The sequence below is a fragment of the Polypterus senegalus genome, chromosome 17 (assembly GCF_016835505.1).
Source record: "Polypterus senegalus isolate Bchr_013 chromosome 17, ASM1683550v1, whole genome shotgun sequence".
Lineage (NCBI taxonomy): Eukaryota > Metazoa > Chordata > Cladistia > Polypteriformes > Polypteridae > Polypterus > Polypterus senegalus.
Genome location: NC_053170.1, coordinates 81733150 through 81744093, shown reverse-complemented (window position 1 = coordinate 81744093; position 10944 = coordinate 81733150). Strand labels below are relative to the sequence as shown.

General features: G+C 39.3%; 1 long non-coding RNA gene across 1 annotated transcript; it reads right to left on the bottom strand.

Annotated features, from left to right (window-relative positions):
* Positions 1 to 308: 308 nt before the first annotated feature.
* On the bottom strand, positions 309 to 6980 carry LOC120517699. Its single transcript, XR_005631088.1, has 2 exons — positions 6841 to 6980; positions 309 to 2016 (listed from the first exon to the last, which is right to left on the bottom strand). It is a non-coding gene; the product is annotated as an uncharacterized LOC120517699 (long non-coding RNA).
* Positions 6981 to 10944: the final 3964 nt, after the last annotated feature.

Sequence of the window (10944 nt, the reverse complement as noted above, 5' to 3'; positions counted from 1 at the left end):
AACAAACCAATGGCCTACAGGGAATACATTACCCTGGTGGAACTTCAGGCATTTAAAAAACTAGTACTATAGTGCTTAAAATGCAACCAGAATGCACATTTGGTTTGACCCAAAAAGCCCCACGGATGTCACCAATTGCCTTACCTTTAGCCCAATCTCAAAACCTAATAAATGGAAGACAGACAATCACTGTAAAAAGGAGAATCAAATCAAGAGGTCAAGGCAGACTGCTACAAAACCTGCATTTTGCAGTAAACACCACCATAGCAAATAGCATCTGATGGAAACAAGTAGACGTTAGAGAGTCGAGAGGTCCAGTGGAAGTTTTATTTTTTAAAGCAGAAATATAATACAAAGTAGAAAGAATGGAGTACAGAAAGACAAAGTAGACTATTGCCAGGAGCAGGGCTGTGAAGTTGGAGTCAGACAATTTTGGGTACCTGGCACTGACAAAAATGTACCGACTCCTAATAAATTTAAACTAATAAAATGACAGCAAATTCAAATGTCCCATTTTACAAATAGTCATAAGTACCTCTGATTTAAGAATAAAGCCCTGTGCATAGATGTGTTACTACTAGTGTGAAGTTCAGCTGAGCTATTATACAACCGGACATTCATATTGTAATCTGGGTTATGGTACATTACAAAAAGTGTTTTCATTTTATTTCAGATGTAATGTGTTTAACACGTTCATTTGTGTAAACAAGTGTAATGAGGAGGTGAAGGTGTGTGCTACGGCCTGATGTGTCTTTTGTTTAAACTGGCCAATATGGTAGAGAGTGAGCTTCCTAGTTTAGGTTTATTTGTCATATAGGTTAACACAGGGTCAACATACAATGAAATGTGTATATTAACAAGTCACTCAGCCTAGATCCAATAAAGCTAAAAAAAATAAAATTAAAAAATTACAAGTTAAATAGACTAGCTATATAAAATAGTGTACATTTTAAAAGTAGTTAGAGCAATATGACTTGAATAGGCAGCAAGTACAAATGACGGTTCTTGCACAGATAATGTTTTTGAAGTACAGATGGATATTCCAATCAGTATTCCGAGTGTATGCAGGTACAGTTTGTGTGCGAGTAGTGCAATGTAGATGTAATGCAAGTGTAAGTGTTCAGGTGTTGCTGTTGAGGAAAACTGTTCTTAAGTCTTGTAGTCAGAGCATCCAGACGGTAACAAGAACAGCTGGTGTGATGGACGGCTGTGGTCCTTTATGATGCTGCTTGTCTTACACAAGCACTGATGGAGGCAAAGGTCTTCAATGGCTAGCTAGTAGTTCTGTGGTTAAATGGTGTATGTTGCCTTCCTTCAATCAACATGGAAAATACATTAGCCTATTAGAGGAGTTGGAGGATCTATCTACCAACTCCACAGCCCTGGCCAGGAGTGGACTACCACTGCTTGAATCATTAAATGTTTATTTAAAAAAAATATATTTTATAATATAGCATAGGGTGCAAAAGCCAGACATCAGAATACAAAAGAACTGTCTCTCACCTTTACCCCATTTTATATTGGGTCATTCCACATGCATAATGCTATGTTATTTTACAGATCAGGCTATGCACATTATTCCATAATCAGTTTATTCATAATACTAAATATCTTGTCTAAGCATATTACTTAAGGGTGTGTAGAATTTAATTTGTCTTGCACCGAATCTTGAACATAGTCATCCCTGGTTTCAAAGCTGGCAAGAGTGACCAGAGAAAAACAGAAAAAGCACCAATACTACCAACTTTAACAGATCTGAAATGAAGGTAGAAGGGGAGGTGGAAATAGGTTAGAAATGACAGAAAGTGGACCTCAACGTTCAAAGTAACAGTTCTAAAGTATGATTAAAACCCATAAGTGTGCAGAAATACTCAAGGCACACAGATGATTAAACGTAGTGCGGGTCACCAGCAGATAAGATCTCAAAACAAGCTTGTGTTTGAGGTCATCCTCGTCAAACCCCTCTAGAAATTGACAGTGCAGCACTTCAAGCTCTTCAACGGCAATTTTGTTCATCTGAAACAAAAATGAAAGACAAGAAATCAACTCAAAATGGTTTGGTTTTCCAACCCACCAAGAGGTTCATAACAGAATTAAAAGTAGGAAAAATGCCCTGACAAAAATGGACCCCTAACATTAATGGTCTCATGGCCCCATCCTGAATTTTGGTTAAGATTCTAGCTACATCTCTCCTACCCATAAAAAAACCCATTTAAACATGTACTATAAACCATTAGATAAAACATGGGTGCAATTCAAGTGGTTCCAATGTTCACAAGGCAGGTAGCTGAGAACTAGTAAAGCACTTACCAGGAAAATGGAGTTGACCAAAGAATAACCTACAAGAGGAACCAAAATTGAACCAATCAATATAAGCCACTGTATGCATTCGAGGCCCAGGCTGTTGTACTAAATACAGTGATTCACCAGTCAGGATTATGAGGAGGAAGAAAGCTGGCCAGGTCTACTACAGTATATACTCTGTTCTTGGTAGAAACAAAATCAGTTTATAACTGGTGCACATCAGGAAGTAAAGGGAATTTTTAAAATGGAGTTCTAGGCTATTTACTGTAAAAGTATCCTGGAAATCCTGCTAAAGTGGGCTGCCCCAATTACATGAAAATTACTTCAGACTTTGCCAAATACTACTTATCGCTGAAAGTCAATAGCCAAGTTTCCATCCAGTTTTTTGCGACTTTTTAAACAGAATATACGTAAATACAGAATATCCAACTGGCCTTTTATCGATAAAATGGTGTGCGTGATGACGTCATGCCCTCCAAAACAAACTGTCACACAAGTGGTTGTATCGTGAAAGAAAATCTGCCCTTCAGCCGTTTCCATACATAGTATGTCACAAATTATCTACCTTTTGTTTTCCACGTTACACCCCCTCTACTAAACAAATGGAGAGATTGACAGTTTGTTGAAATTTGCCAGCTTACTGTTATTTCAGTTTCACAAATTGGAATTGTACATAATATCCGAAGACAGCAGAATGAAGCAGTTGCTTGTCCGATAGCCCTAGAGCTTGAAGAAAGTAACCCAGTGCGATGAAACCCACAGGTATGGGAGAGACGACAGAATAAGACCTTCTGGGAGGAGGTGGTGGGGAGACACTTCACAGAAAATCTCTGGCTGCAACATTTTAGAATGACACGGCCGACGTTCGAGATGGTGTGTGGATTCAGTCCTGATGTTGCGCCCATCACAGGTTGTCACCGACCACCGGTTCTAACCCAAAAGCGGACTGCCATCGCCCTTTACAAGCTGGCAACCTGCGCCGAGTATAGAGTAGTTGGAGAAACTTTCGGGGTTAGTAAAACTACCGTCCATCGGTGTATATGCTGTGTGCACCGCTATTAAAGAAAAATTAATGCGGCGTTAGACTTCTGACTGTAGCAGAGGCCAATGAAATTGCATACTGCAATTCCTTGGTGCATCTTGTGCCACAGATTTACGGTGTGCTGGATGGCACGCATGTGCCTATTCTTCCCCTGACGGAAGACTACCGCGATTACATTAATCTAAAAAGGGTGGCCATCTATTGTTCTCCAGGACCTTGTTGATGACCGGTGCATAAACGAGACATTTGCATTGGCATGCCTGGAAGTGCCCATGATGCAGCATCAGATCTGTACAGGTGAGCCTACCTTTCAACATCCCTTCTCAGTGGGATAACTGAATTAGTACTGTAACCTGCTTCCCTTAAGCTTTAATTAAAACTGAAATTTGAATACATACAAAATAGACGTTTAATCAAAAAAACACTAAAGTTAGAGAGAATTTCTCATATGCTAAAACATCTGCCATTTAATAAGAAAAAAGTTTAGATAATGAAACACACGGTTTATTAAATATTTTACTGGCACAGTAAATTACCTTTGCGGTTTTTGTATTTAGACATCCTGAGAGACACCCCCAGGCTACAGTTGATGTGGAGGGAGTTCAGGTACCCCTTTTAGTAGCAGGAGACCCAGCCTATCCACTACTGCATTGGCTCATTCCGAGAAATAACGAGTCTCTTCATCAGACCATGCGAACCGCTCCGCTATTCTCGTTTTGATTGCATGTGATGAAAATGTATCATGTGACACATTTGTGTTAAAGCCAGACAGTATTTCCAATGTAGTTTTTGCGACATCTGGTATCGATATGGAATTTATGCGCTAAAGTTAAACGGAAAAATGTCGACATGTACAACATTATATCGATAATTAGCATTTCTATCCGCTAAAATTTGAAGCGCTAAATATTTTTTTGCAAAAACTCCTTAGATGGAAACCTGGTTAATGTGTCATCTCTCTCATGTTCCTTGAGTAAGGAATCTCAAGCAGCCCTAACTAGACTCTTGCCACACCCTTTACTGCAGGCTGCTGAACAATGGATGGAAGCCTTTTTCAACTAAGTATTATTGCTCTTTCCAAGATATCTTCTCAGGCAAATGCTTCCATACCTTTTGCACAGTGATATTTTAGACCAAGAACTTTCAAAACTCTGCTCAACAACTTAATATGCCTATGCAAGACTCAAAGTGAAAAAAAAAAAAAAAAAGCCATGCTAATTCACAAACTTTCAGAAAACTTCACGGCAGTTAGAGAGTCACATGTGACCAGTGAATTTTACATTTGATGCTGTGTTGACCACATTTTCAGCAAGCATTTATAAATGTCTGCAATTGGAGAGCCAGCTAATTTTCCCACACAAATGAAATAAAGGGCATTAAATTGCTCTCAAATAGGCATCACTGGTTTCAATGTGTGTCAAACAAGTGGTGGTTCTGTGGCTCGAATGATAGATTGCCTCATTAGTTACAGCCCTACAGCCATAGGACATGACTCTCCTGAGGGTGATCCGGCTCAAAGAATCCAAGTGGCTGGACCAGGCTAAAGGGCTGTCCAAGGCCACAGCAGATGGTCATCTCTGGAGGGCGGCCAATCAAGATCCCGAGCGGTTTTGTTGCAAGGTGGGTGCGGCAACACACGGCAGTGCATGCTCCCCAACCTAACCGGACATTAAACTTTGCAAGTTGTTTAAAGAGAAAGAACAGTGTTGTATCACAAAACAAAATAATTTGTTTTTTAAACCAGTAAGTGCTGTTAAATCTCTTGCATCAGCTTTAAGATCAACATTTCTAATACATGCTTTGTTACTTTGTAATAATATTGGTCATTTTGTAAGCAAAGTACACGCTAAAACCATGCATAGCAGTACATAAATTAACAATTTAAAACTTGTTAGCTGGTATAGTATAAGACAGGTGTCTGCTTGGTAGAAAAGCTTTTATGATGCACTTTAAGGCAGACTTGTCATCCCAACTCTGATCAAGAAATGCAAAGTTTAGGTTTTTTTAGGATTCTAGAGAATTCTAAGTATCACTCATGAACTGGAGACCCTGGACTTACACTTTAGTGCACATATTTTATTCGTTACTGGTGTGTGTTTGGTAGGTAGTTAGTGGGGAAAAAAAAAGTTGTCTTCATTTTAAAAATAGTTCAGTTGACCGGTTGCAGTTACACAGAAACCAAATTTGAAAATGATACACTTAATAGATAAAGAATTGGGGCAATTTACTGCATTTAAATAGCAAAGGTTACAAAAATTAAGATCTTATTTGTAGCTATATAAATGGGACATTTCCACCAAGACTGCGAATACAAAAGGACTGACAAGGCAAAGGCTAGTTGTCCATTAACATACTGAAATCTTTTTTGATCTACAGAAGACAGATCTGACAAATAAGGACTTTTGGGCAATCAAAAAGCACACAGGAAACAGGACTGTCATTTCAAGCCTCAGTTTAAAGTTAAGACTGACCGGCAACTTTACACCCATTAGGGTAGAGATACACTTATTTAAAAAATTAGTAATATTAACTCTTCCTTAACTAATCTTCACACCTTCATAAATTGAAGGTGCCTTTCAAGGTTTAAAAAAGCTCATGTATGCAGCATTTAATTTATAGCCAAGGGCAATAATGTGAACTCTTGCAAAAATCTAATAGCATTACTAGTAAATTGACTTATACAAGTACAAGCAGTAGAAGAGGGGTAGCGTTTTCTGATGACCTGGAGTAATCAAAAATCATGGACAATTTAACCAATCCAGTCCTGTAAAATGCCCCCACTGAACCACTGCCAACTTAAAAAAAGGCTGTCCCAAGAGAAGGATTCCCTGGAATAAGCTTGTTATCTATTAAGAACCCAAGTATAATAAAATTTGCACTTTGTCCTTATCTTTCCTGACGCTCAGACACGAGTTCCTGGAAAAATGACAATGCAAGTTCAGAAACAGAATTTTCAAAATAAGAGATTAGACTACAAGCACATGTAGAGAACGTTGAGAAAAAAAGTGACTCAAGACCTTAACCCAGCGCTCAAAAGGGTACAGGTGTCAAACACATACAAAAACCAAGCGGCACATGAACGCTGCCAGAAAAAGGACAAACGTATTCAAGTTAACGGAGTGAACACCACGATGCGGCGCTGCCTAGGATATAGGATTGTGCACAGCCGTATACACAGACGCTAAAGTGCTCAGGAGGCGCCCACACCTGCGGCTGCACGGGACGCCTCAGCGGGCTATCCCACCATGCTCTAGGTCAAGGCGGGGCTGCAGTGCACAAGGCCATTACACAGAAGTATCAGCAGCACAGCAGCCAGTCGCCAGACCAAACAACAAGAAGTTCCACCCCAAAGTAAAACACGAGCACATGGCGAGTGCCCTGCACAAGGTACAGCATGTTAGTACGAAGTTAACAATAACTGACACATTTATAACAAAAAAGTAGGACTTATGAGTTTTATTGATAAGACGTCTATATTACGATGCAACACTCACCTCTTTACACGTATACTCATTGTGAACTTCATTATTCAAACTGTTCCATGAACCAAGGCAGAAGAACGGCAGACCTCAAACAAACAGATACAGCAACTTGCCGACATTACACACAAGGGAGGTGGGACAAGGAACAAAAAAAAAACCACCCAACCAGGCGTCTTTATAATGAAATGGGCGGTGACAACTAGATTGACAGAAATTCTGACCACTCATATGTGGGCCGGAAGAAACTTAGAGAATGTCCTGGATACGTTAAATCACCCAGAAACCATTTGCTTCGTGTTTCGGTTGGTGCGTGTTAATTAAGAGAACATGGCTGGCTGGTTATCAGCTCCATTTTACCCTAAAATAAGTTTTTTTTCGTTTCAGCGTAATTTTTTTCCTCAAATTTGAATGTGTGGCGGTAATGACTTAAAATGGGCATTAAACGTAGCTTAATTTATCGTAATTTTATATTATTGTTTTGCTTCGATGTTGGGATTGATCATGTACGATTCCAGTCCAGCATAGGGCGCAAGGCAGGAACAAACCCCCGGGCAGGGTGCCAACCCACTGCAGGGCACACACACTGGGGACAATTTAGGATCGCCAGTGCACCTAACCTGTATGTCTTTGGACCATGGGAGGAAACCCACGCAGACACGGGGAGAACATGCAAACTCCACGCAGGGAGGCACCGAACCCGTGTCTCCTAACTGCGAGGGAGCCACCGTGCCGCCCTAACACTTTAGTGAAACTGTAAAAATACAAAAAATGAAGTATTAACTAATCACACAAGAAAGAAGATGTCTTATGTATGACATTACAATTTTAGCTTTTCTTTTGTAATGCTTCTCTAGCATGTAAACGGGCATTATCTATCCGAGTCATTGCTCCTGTCCCATTCAGGGGCTGTTTTGCCCTGCGCAAACATGAATTGTATTAGGCAGGCTTGTAAAACGATAGACCAATGGATAACTATCAGGAAAAAACGACGGGGTGTTGTAGCATTAAAAAGAGTAAAATAGGCAACCGCAACTCGGAAAAAGCTGGGATATTTTGTAAAGTGCAAATAAAAAAGGAAAGCCAGATGATCTTTGACGTGAAAACAATATAACAGCCCATTATTTCACATAACAGCTAATGATTTTTTTCAAAACTAAACGCTTATTTTATACTTATTATAATATATTCCAGAAAAAGTTTGGACAGTAAAGAATTTAAAAATGTGTAACGTTGCCTTTCATTCTCACAGCGCATAATAAACGTTTCAGTAACTGAAGACAACTGTTTATTAAGGTGTAATTTTGCCCCAATCTTCATGTGAACAGGTCTTAAGATGTGCAAAAGTAGAGGGTTTTCATTATTGCATTGTGCATTTCAAAATGCGCCACACAGTAAGTAGTTTTCAGCATTAGTGGTGCCTTTACAGAAGTGCAAGTTACCCTTACCCAGGGCACTGACAATACCCCATACCATCACAAATGCTGGCTTCTGGACTTGATACTGGTGACAGTCTGGATGGTCCTTGATCTGGAGTACACAGTGTGCATTACCACAACATGTTTCTACTGTTCATCCCAGGTGCCTCCAAGCCTAGAGAAGTCAACGGCGCTTCTGGACGTACAGCCTCCTTTTTTACACAGTACTGTTCTAACTGGTGTTTGTGGGTTGTGTTAATTGATAAAGGTTTGCGAAGGACTCCTGAGTCCAGGTGGTCATATCGCTTACTGATGAATGACGGTTCTTCACCAACCTCCTTATTCACAACTTTACAAGTTCTTGTCCGAGGGATCGGCGGTCCCTGGACTTTCAGCTTAGGTTTGCGAACCATGCCTTTATACACCAAAGTTTCTCCTGATTCTTTGAATCTTTTAATTGCCTTATGCATTGTTGGGTGTGAAATACCTAAATCCCTCCCAATCTGTCTTTGAGAAACCTTGTTTTTAAACTTTTAAATGCTTTTCTCATGGATTTGTGGTGCAATTGGCAAACCACAGCCCATCTCTGTTGTTAAAGGGCTAGGTCTTTAATGGATGCATATTTTATAGTAGAAGCGTGACTGCAATCACCTGTTGAACATCAGCTGTTTCAACTTCATTATTTATTTTTTTTAACCCATCATTGGCCCTAAATGATTCCATCATAACGTCTTTTGGAATGTGTTGCAGGCCCTTGATGGCAAGAATTGATGTATATTTTATTTACAAAAAAACTGACCAAAATAAAAATGAAACATCGTGATTTTTTAAACAGTTTGTGACAGATTATAAGTGAAAGTGAATTTTGAAATAACTGCTTTATTTGCTGTCATGGATGGACTTGAATCCCAGCTGGGATGGACACTATTTCCTTACCTTATTGGCAGGCCATTATACTGTATGGTAATGAAGATAGGCCTGGTGTACCCTGTCACAGCCAGGAAGTTGGCATGGAGGGCCATTGGCACAGATAGTATGCTGGGACTGCCCAGGGCCGTCTTAACAGCTTCATAAGCCCCCATGCAAAATAGTGCATTGGGGCCCCTGTTTTGATAGAAAAATAGAAACATACATAGACGTCAGAAACTTTGTGAGACCCTGTACTCCACTGACCCCCAGCCAGTGCTTGTTGTGCCCATATGTTAAGATGGCCTTTGGGTTGGTATCCCAGCAGCAAGGAGTGGAAACCCCTTATATGCCTCAATGTGGACTAATTGTTTCCTTGTTAGACTGAAATGGAATAACTGTATTAGGAAATTGGAAGTGTCAATTATTAAACCAGTAATGCCCTTAGTATACTCTTAAAAATAAAGGTGTCAGAGTGGTTCTTCAGAGCGATGCCACACGGGAGCTAATTTTGGTTCCCAAAAACTCATCACATGAGGGTTCCAGAAAAAAACTTTATTTATTTAGATGTAACAAGCTTCTTATAGTAAATAACCATGAAGAGATGGTAACAGATTTGTGAAATACCAGAGAGTCATGATTTGAAATGGATTCTCGGTGCATACATACAGGCTAAGTCCAGGTTTTCTTACTCTGTTGGTGTCTTGCTAGCCTACCATAAATTAATGGGAACTTGTTTAAAGCACAAGGAGGAAGGAAGGAAGGAACTGTTCCCAGATTGGAATGGTGCTTTGTCAAGCAATGGAGCTAAGAGGAACCATACAACCCAATTAAAAAAAAACAACCAAAAAAAAAAAACATAAAATCCCATTAAAGAACAGTTATTTTTAATGGTGTAGCACAAAAAAATAAATGGGCTAAATTCCTATACTCTTGAAATAACAGTTCTTTAGTGGGATTTTACTTGGGTGTGTGTGGTTCTTCATGGAGTCATTGCTTGACAGACAACCATTTAATTCCAGGACCTGTTCTTTGAATATGAATTTGGTTCTTTGGTCTTTGAAAATGTTATAATACGTTGTGAAAGTTAAATCTTGAATGCATAGTAGACTACTAACAGATAAAAAGAAACAAAACTGGATTTGGCCTGTGTTCTTTTCATTGCTGTTTGTGAAATCTGTTACAGATCTAAATAAATAAATATTTTTTCTCGAACCGTCATGTGGATGGTTCTTTAAGGGAATTGTTGCATCACTCAGAGGAACTACTTTGATTTTTGCCATTATTTTTAAGAGTGTAGGAAGAGTAGGATTTGTAATATTACATGAATAAGAATGACATAATTAATACAATTCAAATAATATTATATCTATTTTCCAGCCTTATACATCCATTTTTAAATACACTTAATTGTGTGCCACTCACTGCAGGGCACCCACTCATACCAGGCAACTTAGAATCATCTATTCGCACCACAACGCCACCCATTTAACTATTATACTGTACTTTACTGAACTGAGCCAAAAAGCTACAAAGATGTCCATAACAAGCACATTGTAGCAAACACCAAATATCATTTTAGAAGTTGGAAATTAGTCTATTTAAACTGCCCGATGACTAGTCTTAATGGCTCAGAAGACAAGGGACTTGGGCCATAACATATAAACTATGTTGCTACAGACAGGTATTCCCACTTGTGATCACCAATGCAAGCAGGTCACTCCATTCCCTCACATATGAAATATAAGCAATAAGTAAATAAAAGAGAGAAACCATATTTTCTGCACCCACGTAT